The sequence below is a fragment of the Schistocerca nitens genome, chromosome 3 (assembly GCF_023898315.1).
Source record: "Schistocerca nitens isolate TAMUIC-IGC-003100 chromosome 3, iqSchNite1.1, whole genome shotgun sequence".
Lineage (NCBI taxonomy): Eukaryota > Metazoa > Arthropoda > Insecta > Orthoptera > Acrididae > Schistocerca > Schistocerca nitens.
In genome coordinates, this window is record NC_064616.1 from 58,417,046 (window position 1) to 58,430,549 (window position 13,504).

Genomic DNA, 13,504 nt, shown 5'->3' on the forward strand with positions numbered 1-13,504 from the left:
AATGTCAATAATTGTTGTACTGGAATGTTCTGTAGCTGTATATATAGTGTTTGTGTTCTGACTGGAGGCAGTTCACTCTGCGCTCTTGTATGTGCAAGTGTTGAATAAACCTTTTTAAAGTGAAGTTTGTGTTCGTCATTCATCTAATTACAACTTCTTCTATGTGACATTATTTTGGCGGAGACGCTGGGTATTGGAACTTGTGATAGCGCACATAATCGACGATACAGTGGCTCCCATCACGCCACGACAGAGCCGCCGTTTTGGGGCGAGAAACTCGAATTGGAGCCGTATTCAACAGATCGTAATCTATCGGAGACAGAAGAAGATGAGGACGTTACGATGAAAGCAGCTGTGTGCCACCATATGAGACATCCTTCTGGGTTCTCTGGTGATGATGACCAAGATCCAAACAAGTGGCTGACGGTGTATCGGCGTATAGCCCAATTTAACTAATGGGATGACACCATGTGTTTGGCTAACGTATTTTTCTACTTGGAGGGTACTGCCAAGCAATGGTATGAGAACAATTAGGAGTAGTTCACAAGCTGGGAAGTATTCCAGGCGGAACTGTGCAAGTATTTCGGTGACACACAACGACAAAAGTGCAAGGCTGAAGATAAATTAAAGTGCAGGGCGCGGCGTCCAGGAGAAACTACAGCATCCAACACTCAACACATCTTGGAGCTGTGTAAAATAGTGGATCCTAGAATGAAGGTGGAAGATAAGGTTGCACGTCTCACGAAGAGTGTTGCTGAGGACATGTATTAAGCCCTACTCCTAAAGGAGGTTTCGACAGCAGACGACTTCATAAAGTGGTGCCAGTATATCCGACAATGCATCAAAAAAGAATTACACGCAAGAAGTTTGAATGGCTTCCAGACTTGGTATCGATGTTTGTGATGGAGGAAGCAACTGATTTCACAAGTGGTCTTCGTCAGATAGAGACAGGAAGCTCAGAAGGCACTTGGACTGCACAGTTCGCAAAAAACCGAGACGCTTCAAGATGTCATAAGGGAAGAAGTGGAACAGACATTGAACCCAGTCTCTCGTCCTTCATTTCCCTTTAAAACGGTGATAAAGTCGGGACCCAGGCGGATTTACTTTCCTACAACGCTGCATGAGGAACCTCTTGGACACCAAAGAAGACTCGCGGCTGGAGGACTCAGGATAACCAGCCAGTATGTTTCCACTGCAGACGACTGGGACATGTGGAGCGCTATTGTCGAGAAAGGCGGCGAATATTTGATCACGCCCGCGCCAGAAGACAGCAGACCGATCTTAGCTGACGCCAACTCCGGGAAGACGAAGATGAACAAGAAAATGTGGGTGCAGGACGACGTAAGTCACCATCGCCGCAAGCTGCCCGCTGGAGAGGACGCTCCCCAACACACTGAATAAGATCTCCATAGCCGTTTAGTAGCTCCATCCGGTCACCTAGCCGCCGCAACCTGGAAAACCAAAGGGTGCGACTTTCCTTTGGGGTGAGGCTGTGGAAGAGAAAAATCCTCCCCCGTCTATCACTACAAAAATGATAAGAAACTATGTCGATATCCTCATGGATGGCAGACCAGCCCAAACTCTTGTGGACTCTGGAGCATCATATTCAGTCATTTCGGAGAAGTACCATCGCCAGTTGCAGAAAACCGTATTCGTCGACAGCAAAACATCTCTGTCGCTAATGGAAAATATGTAAAACTTACAGGAAGATGTATCTGGGTATAAGTGGCCATACACAGCCCTTGGAATTAATCGTCTTACAAGAGTGTAGTCATGACGTCATTCTTGTATGGGACTTTTTGAAAGCTTCTGAGGCAATCACTGTGGAAGAGAATGGGAAATATGTAAAACCAACAGGAAGACGTACCATTCATGTGGGTATAAGTGGCCATACACAGCCCTTAGAATTGATCGTCTTACAAGAGTGTAGTCATGATATCATTCTCGGATGGGACTTTTTGAAAGCTTCTCAGGCAGTTATAGATTGCGGTCGCTCGAAGATTATGCTACACGAGATGAGATACTGTGGACAGGAAGATGTGTATCCGAGTGTGAGGAGACTCTGTGTGTTGGATGAAGTGATAATTCCTGCACTCAGTGCTAGAAAGGTAACTGTCATATGTCATACCACGCATCAACCTGTGGATCTTGTAGTGGAATGTAAGAGAAGCATACCACTGAAGAATAACTTGGTCATCCCAGCCTCTGTCGTCTCGTTTAAGAACGGATTCGGTGAATTGTGGACAGTTAACTGTCGCTGAGAACCGCAGATTCTTCCAAGACGCCTGTGCGTTGCAAACGCTGAGCCATTAGTTAAAGAACAGCTAAGTGTCACAGAAACCTCCCATGCCTAGTCTGTGGACGGAATTAGTGCTACCTCTAGGAGACAAGATGTTCTAGCTCGACTATCACCAAATCTCACTAAAGAACTACAGAAGAAGCTACTTGCCATTCTTCAAGAGTTCTCTGAATGCTTCAACCCACAGTTGCAGAGAAAACTAGAAAAATCGACGGCGAAGCACCGGATTTGCACTGGAGACCATCAACCAATAAGCCAGAGAGCATACTGTGTGTCAGCAACAGAACGTCGAATAATTCCCGAAAGGTAGAGAAAATGATGAAGAATGACTTCTTTCAGCCTTTGCAGAGCCCATAGTCATCACGAGTGGTTCTCGTCAGGAAGACGGATGCCAGTTGGAGATTTTGTGTTGATTACAGGAAGCACAAAAGCCGAGAGAAACTACTCAACTACAGAAAGAGAACATCTTGCTGTGATCTGGGCCATGTGCAAATTTCTTCAGTATCTCTATGGAAGGCCATTCACAGTTGTTACAGACTTTCATTCAATTTGTTGACTGACAGGTCTTAAGGGTCCAACAGGACGCCTCACCTGGTAGGCACTACGTCTTCAAAAATATACAAAAGTGGAAGAAAACACCAACATGCCAACTGTCTCTCAAGAATCCCTGTGCAAGACCATCATGACTTTGATGAAGATAGTGACTGTCTCGCTGCACTCCACGATCTCTCTGCTGAGCAGAAGCAGGACGCCTAGATATCTCAAATTATGCTTGCCTTAAATCGGTCAGAGGATGTGAAAGGACAATTTAAGGTGTAAGTAGGCTGTTTAGGTTTTTATGTTGGTAACGGCTCATAGCACTCTGTATGAAAATCACTGACTGTGCTGTGTGCAAACTGTGGCTGGTTCGCATTGTTGAAATATTCGCTATTTTAGTGTTGGGCAGTTGGATGTGAACAGTGCATAGCGTTGCGTAGTTGTGGTGAGCCGCCAGCAGTGGTGGATGTGGGGAGAGAGATGCGGAGTTTTGAGAGCGGATGATCTGGACGTGTGTCCATCAGAGACAGTAAATTTGTATGACTGGATGTCATTAACTGATATACATATTATTACTTTTGAACACAATTAAGGGGGATAGGATGTCAAATGGGCCGACTTGGAGCAGGAGAGTCATCACAGGACATTTTAATTTCCACTGTCTATACTTTTACAAGTAAATTCATAAAACTTTGTCAGCATGACCAGGAAGGATTCAGGATTCACACTCGTAGCAGCGGAAGTTCAAAAACATAACAAAATTATTTTTTTTATATGTGAAATTTCATAATTTTTTCATTTACTATTGGCTGCATTTGTTGGTATAGGTACACTTTTCTTCATAAGTAAGAGAGACTGTTCGATGAATTTTGCACAGCATACACACCATATGTACAGGTGTCTGAAACTCTAGAATCTATTTAATTTATGAAAAAATGAATGAGCTGTTACGTTGTATACTTTATGTTTAGAAAAAAATCAAATTTTGTAGTTGATTATCTCAATTTTTACCACAGTTTTAATAGTTTTGGAAAATTCTAAAGTATCATACATCTGTAAGTATGGTTTGTATGCTGTGCAAAATTCATCAAGGAATCTCTCTTACTTGTGAAGAAAAATGTACCTATAGCAACAAATGCAGCCAACAGTAAGTGAAAAAATGATGAAATTTCATATCTAAAAAAAATTATTTTGCTATATTTTTGCACCTCCACTGCTATGAATGTGAATCCTGAATCCTTCCTGGTCATGCTGAAAAAGTTTTATAAATTTATTTGTAAAAGTATAGACAGTAGAAAATAAAATGTCCTGTGGTGCCTCTCCTTCTCCAAGTCGGCCCGTTTGACGTCCTACCCCCCTTAAGGTAAAAACATTGTTTGTTCTCTATCAAAATCTTTCATTTGCTAAGTATGCCTATCAGTAGTTAGTGCCTTCAGTAGTTAGAATCTTTTATTTAGCTGGCAGTATTGGCGCTCGCTGTAAGGGGTCTGTAGGCCCTTACTATAACTTCGCACTTGGCACAGGTTGACAGGGCGAATAATCGATTGTGACGTGTTGAGAGAGCGAGTGTAGAGTTGCGCCAGAGTGCTTGGTGGGAATGGTGTGCGTGTGAAGGCCATTGTTGAAATACAGGGTCTTTAACCGAGAAGGGTGTCGCCATCGCCGTGGTTAGACCCCTCAGTAATAGATTAATACCGGAAAAGTGAAGAAGTGTCATTATGAAAGTGATCAGTGACGTTACTAGTGCCAATATTTGATTTCGCGTCTACCGCGCTGGCCTAACCTTGGATTGCAGCGTTGGATGCACTGATGGATTAGCGTGTGATGATAATGGAAAATAAAAAAAGCCTGTGCTCAGATTAGCCGTGATTAGATATGTATGACGAAGGCAGTGGCTGTCTCCTTTTTTGTGTTTTGAGAAGAATATAAGTTCGTAATTAGTAAAACTGTGTTGGTGTTCCTCATTACCAGACATTCAGTATTATAGTATTGAACAGAACGAACTGGAAAGTAACAATTTCCGTAGCAGTCAATTCCGATTACCAGCCCCATTAGGTTCACGGTCATGTTAATAATAAATATTGGACTGCTATTCGATCAGATCAGGTCGGGATAAAAACGGAGGTGTTACACCTTGGCTTACCATGAAAGGACAAGTGCAATCTTCGGACGAATAGTAAAGAACAACAGGTAATTTTATCTTGCATAAGGCGAGAAAATATTTTCCAATTTCGGATGAAGACAGTATGTACACTTTAAACTTGTAGCGATAAATTTGTTTGGGTTACATATGCATAGGTAAATGCAAAATAGAAACTTTAAAACAGTGTTTCGATGTGTAGGACCTTATAACTGATTACCGTAGTTAAAACTGCGTAACCATAACGAATGTTGGACGGTGGACAATGTCTACACCACGTTTTGCAAAATTAAAAATCGCGTCAAGAAACAGTGCATCTTGAACAATATTAAGTAATAGCATCTTACGATTGGGAATGTACTGTTTTTTCGCCGTATTAGATGAGAGTAGTAGTGCTGATAAACTGTGTTACATGTGCAAACGCGTAAATCCGCCCGAGAAACTGTGAAAAGTGAACACCAAAGAAAGACACGTGTGAACATTACCACAGCAAAACGAGCCAACAATTTGTCACGAAAGCTTTTAAAGAAGTGTTTAAAAGTAATGTTAGGACCGAAATTGCTTTTTGAATGATGAAAATCGAGCAACTTCATGTGGACCCATAAACTGTTATGCAGGCGACAACTTAGGTGGCGACGCAATTGTTGAATGACGTCACGCAGACTCGTGCAGCAGCTGCGCCAAAGAGCTTCGATCCACGAGGTGATTTCACACATCATCCTAACTACCTGTACACAGGTCAGACGCAGACGCACTACACTGAACAGCGACCAGCGCGACTTCGAGACACCGAGCACCAACCTGGCATCTAGCAGCAGAACTACACCCGCCTGCAGCGCCATGGAGCGGCCGACTGAGAAGTATAACGACTCACCACAGATCTTCAGCAGCTCCGGCGGCAGTACAGTGGCGCGTCACAAAAGCGCCACGCCCACTTCAAACGTCAAAACATCGCAACTCGTGGTAACGTCAGTTGGTGAGTGAAGACAATGGTTAGCATAACATTAAATTACAATATACTATCTTCACAATAAATAAACAGTTTCAAACTGTGTTTTGCCTTAGGGCAAGTGTCCAATTACAGTAATTTCAGTAAATTTTACGAAACATACTCTGAAATATAGCATGCTTATTTATGCATATTGTGCTGCCTAAACAGATATGCTAATTGTTTTTGGAGATTTTACATTTATAGATTTAATGAATGGTGTGATTTGTATTATTTAAAACATTTTACATAAACTGTGTATGTGAAAATTGGTATTTGAATTTATTAGGTTTGAGAGTTGTTATGTTCAGTGCTCATACGTATTGTATCAATTTTGGGATTAACTAAGGATATTGCAGTTACTGTTTGATTAGTTTAGCGGTAATTAGGAGTGTTTTGGGTTACAAGAGGTTATTTTATATTACTTGCCTGTGCATTAAAAATAAACCAAACATGTCTACCGAAGATCAGCAGGAGGTTTGTGAGGCAGTAGCTGAAAGGAAAGGGATAGGACAGGAAGACAGAGATGATTCAGGAACCAGTGATTATGGATTGTCATTAGAAGGCCCATTATCTCATTCAACTAGTTACCCCAAGACACCGGGACAAACGACGAGAGATAAGCCAGTTTCAGAGAATGGGGATATACGGTCGATGTTAGCAGACTTGCTAAAGGAAACCAAGGCAACAAAAGAGAAATTAGAAGAAACTAGAGAAAGGGAAGATATATTCCGCAAATCATTAAAGGAAGGTTTACAAGAAACTAAAGAAAGGGAAGAAATGTTCCTCAAATCATTAAAGGAAGATTTACAACAAACCAAAGAGAGCTTAGAAAAATCATTTAAGGAAACTCTAGCACAAGAGATCGAAAAATCGCAAATGAAAATAGAATATAATCTAAAGAAGGAAATTCAGGAGTTACAAGAACGACTGAAGATGGACATCAATGAGAGAGAGATTAAGCTACAGAAGAGCATAGCCGAAGTCCAGGGAGACACAGAGAAGATGGAACGAAAGTTAACAAAAAAGATAGAAGACGATATTAAAGAAACTAAAGCTGAATTGGAAGAAAGGATCACCGAAGTGGAAACAAATTGCAATCATCAAATCGCCGAGGTGACGCAGATGCAGAAACAATGCAATGATGCAGTTAAGGGGATAGGAGATAGGCAAAACCAACTGGCTGTCAATCTGAAAAATGCTATAGCCATGCAACGAGAAGAGGATAACAAGAGGGTCGCAATGGAGGTCAGGCAATTACAACATGGAGTGCAACAATTGGAGAGCAAGACAGAAGAAATTGATAAACGAATTAGCAATGCAACTTTAACCATTGGGTAAGGTAGAGTCGTTACCTTGATGAGTGGTGATAGTCGGTACGTCCAAACCAATACAGGGCAGAAGTATAAACCAAAAGGAGGGTTGCACCCAAAAGGAGTTTTCCCAGCACATTTCAAACACGGAGACAAGATTCAATTTGCAACAGATAGGATGGAAGGTGAGGCCTTCACTTGGGGAGTCAGGAAGAAGGAAGGGATTACTAATTACGATCAGTTTGAAGGGGAATTCTTGAAGAAATTTTGAAGAAATACTGGTCCAAAAGTCATCAGTGTGCAGCACTTGAGGACCTACTACACCGCAAGTCACTTAATACATGGAGAGGAACGTTGAGAGAGTTTGCCGAACATTTGTGGGAATTAAACGTGACCTTGGAACAACCCCTGAGTGATGACATAATGATATCAGCGATAAAAAGAAGATTTAGCCGGAGAATGCAAGAAACTGTATCCGGAAGCCTAATTAAGGATAGGGAGGCCTTGCTGGAGATACTGGAACAGTTGGAATTTGTTCGATCACAGGAACACAACCAAGCTAATGATCAAAACCGAGAGGGAAGTAGTGACCAAAGGAATCATTTTCATAATTCGTCTAATTATAGAGGAAGAGGTGGTGGCCATAGGTATAGGAACCATGGTGGTGAACGACAATGGAGAAATGATTGGAGAAGGAGTCGAGAACCAAGAGATCATGAGAGAGGAAGGGATAGGCGAATGAATGACACGGTGCATATGGAAGAGGCAGAGAGACCGGAAAACTGAATGACACTCCTGATGAGGTCCAGTCAGGAGTGAGAGCTACAAGGACCAGAATAAACATACTAAGACACGACAATGGTGGAGATCTAAGAGGAGATCTAGTGGAGGAAAGAAGTAGGATTCCCAAAGAACCCATACTACCCATGTTAGGGATCAAGTTATGTGGACTGAATATTGAGGCATTAGTTGACACAGGAAGTGAAGCGTGTGCAATATCCAAGAGGTTATATGAACAAGTACTGAAAGCAAACATTAGCTTGCCTAGTTTCCCAGTGAGTGGAGTAAGAATTGTGAATGCGTTGGGTGCAAGGAGTAAACCCATTAAAGAACAAGTGTTGATTACCTTCGAGATAGAGGGAGAAGAATACGAAGCAACATTTTTGGTGGTGGCTGGACTGAACACATCAATTATTTTAGGAATAGATTGGTTGAATGAAGTTGAAGCGATAGTGAATTTTGATGAAGGTACTATCAAGGTCAGAGGAAGAAAGGGAGAAGAGAAGAGGCTGAAGTTTGCTGAGGGTAGTGCAATAAAAGAAGAGGAAGAATTTAAAAGGATAAGTTTGTGTTATGAAGACGAACCCGCAGTAGTATACGGGGAAGAGGAACTAGAAGAAGTGTTGGTGTGCTTTGAGGGATTAGCACGAGAGGATCGACATGAAGAGGATAAGATCAGTAAAAATTTGGAGGAAATGGCACACCTAGATGAGGAGATTAAGAGGAAATTAGCCACAGAATTATACAGGTGTTGTAAGGTATTTTCTCAAAGGCCATGTATCATGAAAGGGGTGGAGTGTAAGCTAAAGATAAAGAACCATAAAAAATTCAATATAAAACAGTATTCCATCCCCCAGGTGAAAAGAAGAGCAGTAGATGAGGAGATACAGAGGATGATGGACCTTGGCGTTATAGAAAGGGCCCACAGTCAATATAACAACCTCCTATTTGTTGTTGATAAGAAGGATGGAAAGGTGAGGATAGTTTTAGATGCTCGGACAGTGAACAAGATCATCGAGCCAGAACGGGACAAGCCTGAGACCATAGAACAACTGATTCAAAAATTCCGAGGAGCGAAGGTACTTAGTAGTATCGACTTAACTGCCGGTTAATGGCAAATACTATTGGCCACAGAATCCCGCCAGTATACAGCATTTACTTATGGAGGGAGGTGCTATCAATTTAGAGTGTTGCCGTTTGGGCTTAATGTGTCAGTAGTATCGACTTAACTGCCGGTTACTGGCAAATACTATTGGCCACAGAATCGCGCCAGTATACAGCATTTACTTATGGAGGGAGGTGCTATCAATTTAGAGTGTTGCCGTTTGGGCTTAATGTGTCAGTGTCTGAATTCATAAGAGCAATGGATAAGATACTGGGCGAGGAGTTACTCAAAAAAGTCACCGTTTATGTCGATGACCTCTTGATAGCAAGTGAATCATGGGAAGAGCATTTGGATAGGTTGGATGCAGTCTTGGAAGCTTTTGAAACTGTAGGGGTAACTGTAAACCTGGACAAGTCGGAATTTGGCAAATCAAAGACAAAATTCCTGTGCCATATAATATCAGAGGAGGGTATCTATCCTGATCCTAGTAAAATGGAGGCTATTAGAAATTTTCCGACACCCCCATAGTAAGAAGCAGTTGCGAGCGTTCTTTGGGGCTTGCAAGTTTTATAGAAAATTTGTCAAGGGATCCGTACTTAATGCCCCGAATATGAGGGAATTGACCAAGGCAAGAATGACATGGCATTGGAGTGCAGAGTGCCAAACCGAGTTTGAGAATATCAAGGAAGCACTATGTAGTGCAGACATATTGTAAAACCCGGATTTTTCAAAGGACTTTTATTTGGAGCGGACAGCTCTGACTATGGACTGGGGATACATTTGTACCAAATGGAGAGGAGCAGAAATGGTGAGAGAGTAAGAACAATAGCCTTTGGTAGCAGGAGTTTAAATGCTTGGGGGAGGAAATATTCGATTACTGAAAGGGAGGCATTGGCAATCGTATGGGGGTTTAAGCGATTCCGTTATTATTTGGCAGGGAGGCATATGAAAGTGGTGACTGACCATAAGGCCCTTACATTTCTGACCACAAGCAAATTGAGGCATAGTAGACTAACGCGATGGGCCCTGGCATTACAGGGCTATGACTTCGAGATAATTTATGAGCCAGGAGCAACCCACATAATACCTGATGCTTTGTCAAGATTACCAGCTGACTCGACAGGAATGTTGGTGGACAGGCCGGAAGGAGAAGAAGTTAGAATTAACCTGGTGAAGGGAGTACAATACGAGGAATTCGTAAGGAAGTTCCTAAAGAATGTGCACAGGGACCAGAACGCGGACGAAAAATTGAAGACAATTAAAAACAAATACAGGTGTGCAGGAGAAGAAAGAATTCGCACATTTTATTATATTCACAATGGGATACTTTATAAAAGAAACAAGGAGAATGAGGAGAACTGGGAACTCTGTGTGCCTGAGCATGTGGTAGAGAAATTAATTTGGTATACACACCATAGTAATGCGCATTATGGATCGAAAAAGTGTGTAGAAAAGTTGAAGTCAGATTGTGCATTCAACAACATGGGAAGGCGTATATGTAAGATACTGAGTACATGTGACACTTGTGAAAAATCTAAAACGACTATAGTACAGCACAAAGGATATATGCTCCCAATTGAACCAACAGCGATTAAGGACATAGTAGCAGTGGATCTCTTTGGGCCACTTCCTGACTCACGAGGGAATTACACACAAATCTTAGTAGTGGAAGAACTGGTTTCCAAGTACATAAAATTATACCCGTTAAAGAAAGCCACTAGTAGAGCCATCATTAACCAGTTTGAAAAAGACTATTTTCAAAAGGTGTGTATTCCTAACCGAATCTTGAGTGATAATGGGTCACAATTTAGGTCAAAGGAGTGGACAGAGATGCTAAATGAACATAAAATAGAGCAAATTGCCATTTCTAGATATAGGCCAGCTTCTAACACTGCAGAACGAACAATGAAGGAATTGAACCGTTTATGCCGAACATACTGTCATAGGAAGCATGGTTCATGGAAAGAATATTTGGTAGAATTTGAGTGGGTCAGGAATCACCTCTGGCATGATTCTACAGGGTTTGCACCATGTGAAGTATTGCTCAATCAAGAACCCGACAGTATTTTTCGCGAGTTGCTAGTCTACCCATCAGGAAGTTCATTGACCTGGGAAAGGAAATTGGAACTAGTGGAATTAAGTATGAAGGAGAAGGCTGGGAAAAGACAGGAAAGACACGACAAGCTAGTGAAACCGCTATCCTACCGAGTGGGAGACTTAGTACTAGTAAAGGTTCATGGAAAATCAAAGAAAATAAACTCTGAAATACACAAATTCAACAACGTTTATAAGGGACCATACAGGATTATAAAAATTGGTCATCCGAACACTGTGGAGTTGAAATATGCACGGACAAAGTGAGTGCATGGTAAGGAGCATGTGGAAAACATAAAAAGGTACTACTCACACGAGAACAGGGATAACCCAGATGAGAAAGTGGAATTCGATTAGGGCGAATGTCTGAAATGGGGTGTTCAAGCTCCATGATGTAGTTGAGTAAGACATATTTGGAACATTCAGTTGTTAAATGGACATTTGAAAAAGGGGGATGTTTATTTGCGTTGTATTTTCTGATGTATTATAACTAGAACTTCATATTTCATATCGACAATTACTTGAGAATGACTTTAAAACCTGTAACAACTCAATTGTAATATAATAACTCATATGTCGTGTGTTCACATAATAATTTTTGATTGTATGTTGTGTGTTACATTCAATATGGACTGTAGAGGATTATTGCTGCTAGATGGAAAATTCTGATTTGGACAATGCCATGTTTGTGACATGTAATAACCTTTTGTAGAATATTATTATGGAGGCAGCCCACTACCGGAGTCGAGGGATTATTTGGTAAATTGTAATTTCATTAATTATTTACACTGTGTGTATTGTTCAGATGTAATAATATCTAATTTCTTTGCCGATTCTTTTACGCCAGAGGCTCCAAAGAAGACTTCTAGGGCGGGGATGTAAGGGGTCCGTAGGCCCTTACTATAACTTTGCACTCAGCACAGGTCGATAGGGCGAACAATCGATTGTGACGTGTTGCAAGAGCGAGTGTCGAGTTGCGCTAGAGTGGTTGGCGGGAATGGTGTGTGTGTGAAAGCCATTGTTGAAATACAGGGCCTTTAACCGAGAAGGGTGTCACCATCGCCGTGGTTAGACCCCTAAGTAATAGATTAATACCGGCAATGTGAAGAAGTATCATTATGAAAGTGATCAGTGACGTTACTAGTGCCGATATTTGGTTTCGCGTCTACCGCGCCGGCCTAACCTTGGATTGCAATGTTGGATGCAGTGATGGATTAGCGTGTGACGATAATGGAAAATGAAAAAAGCCTGTGCTCGGATTAGCCGTGATTAGATATGTATGACGAAGGCAGTGGCTGTCTCCTTTTTTGTGTTTTGAGAAGAATATAAGTTCGTAATTAGTAAAACTGTGTTGGTGTTCCTCATTACCAGACATTCAGTATTATAGTATTGAACAGAACGAACTGGAAAGTAACAACTTCTGTAGCAGTCAATTCCGGTTACCAGCCCCATTAGGTTCACGGTCATGTTAATAATAAATATTGGACTGCTATTCGATCAGATCAGGTCGGGATGAAAACGGAGGTGTTACAAGTAGTTCGAGTAACGAAGATTTTTGTGAGGTAAGTGATTCATGAAAGGTATAGGTTATTGTTAGTCAGGGCCATTTCTTTTGTAGAGATTATTGAAAGTCAGATTGCGTTGCGCTAAAAATATTGTGTGTCAGTTTAACGTTGATCAGAATAAGTAAAGAGCGAAATGTATGAGTACATTCAGTTCTGCTCAGCTGTTTGAAAATCAAATAACGTAAGGATTTACCAGCACAATCATTCATAAATTTTTCTATGGGGACGTTTCATATGTCGACCCTTAGCCGAGGCTACCTCACTGGAATCTTCAGATTTTTTATTGTAGTTTGTGTAATTAGTGTAGCTATTGTTTATTGTTAGAGCGTAATTGTGGAGATAATTTCCTTTGCAGTTGTAGTTTCTCGCTGGTGTACAGTAAAACAGTTGTGGCATGCATGTAGATTTGCACCAAGTTCTTCGCAGCTGCGCTTGCAATTAAGTAGATATTATTTTCAGTGCTATGTTAATGTGTTTTCTTATTTTTGCTCTTCAAATTGTGCTTTTCTTGTTATCGTGTGAAATACGTGATAATTATGGCATGTGAAAAAAGTAATACTAGGCTCCAAAGTAAACTGAGAAATGATAGTGACGATGAGCGTAGCTTATCAGCACCAGCGTGTAATGAATTAACAGACATTCAAAGCAGTAATTTGGTAACTGTGCATAGGGAAATGGAGCGG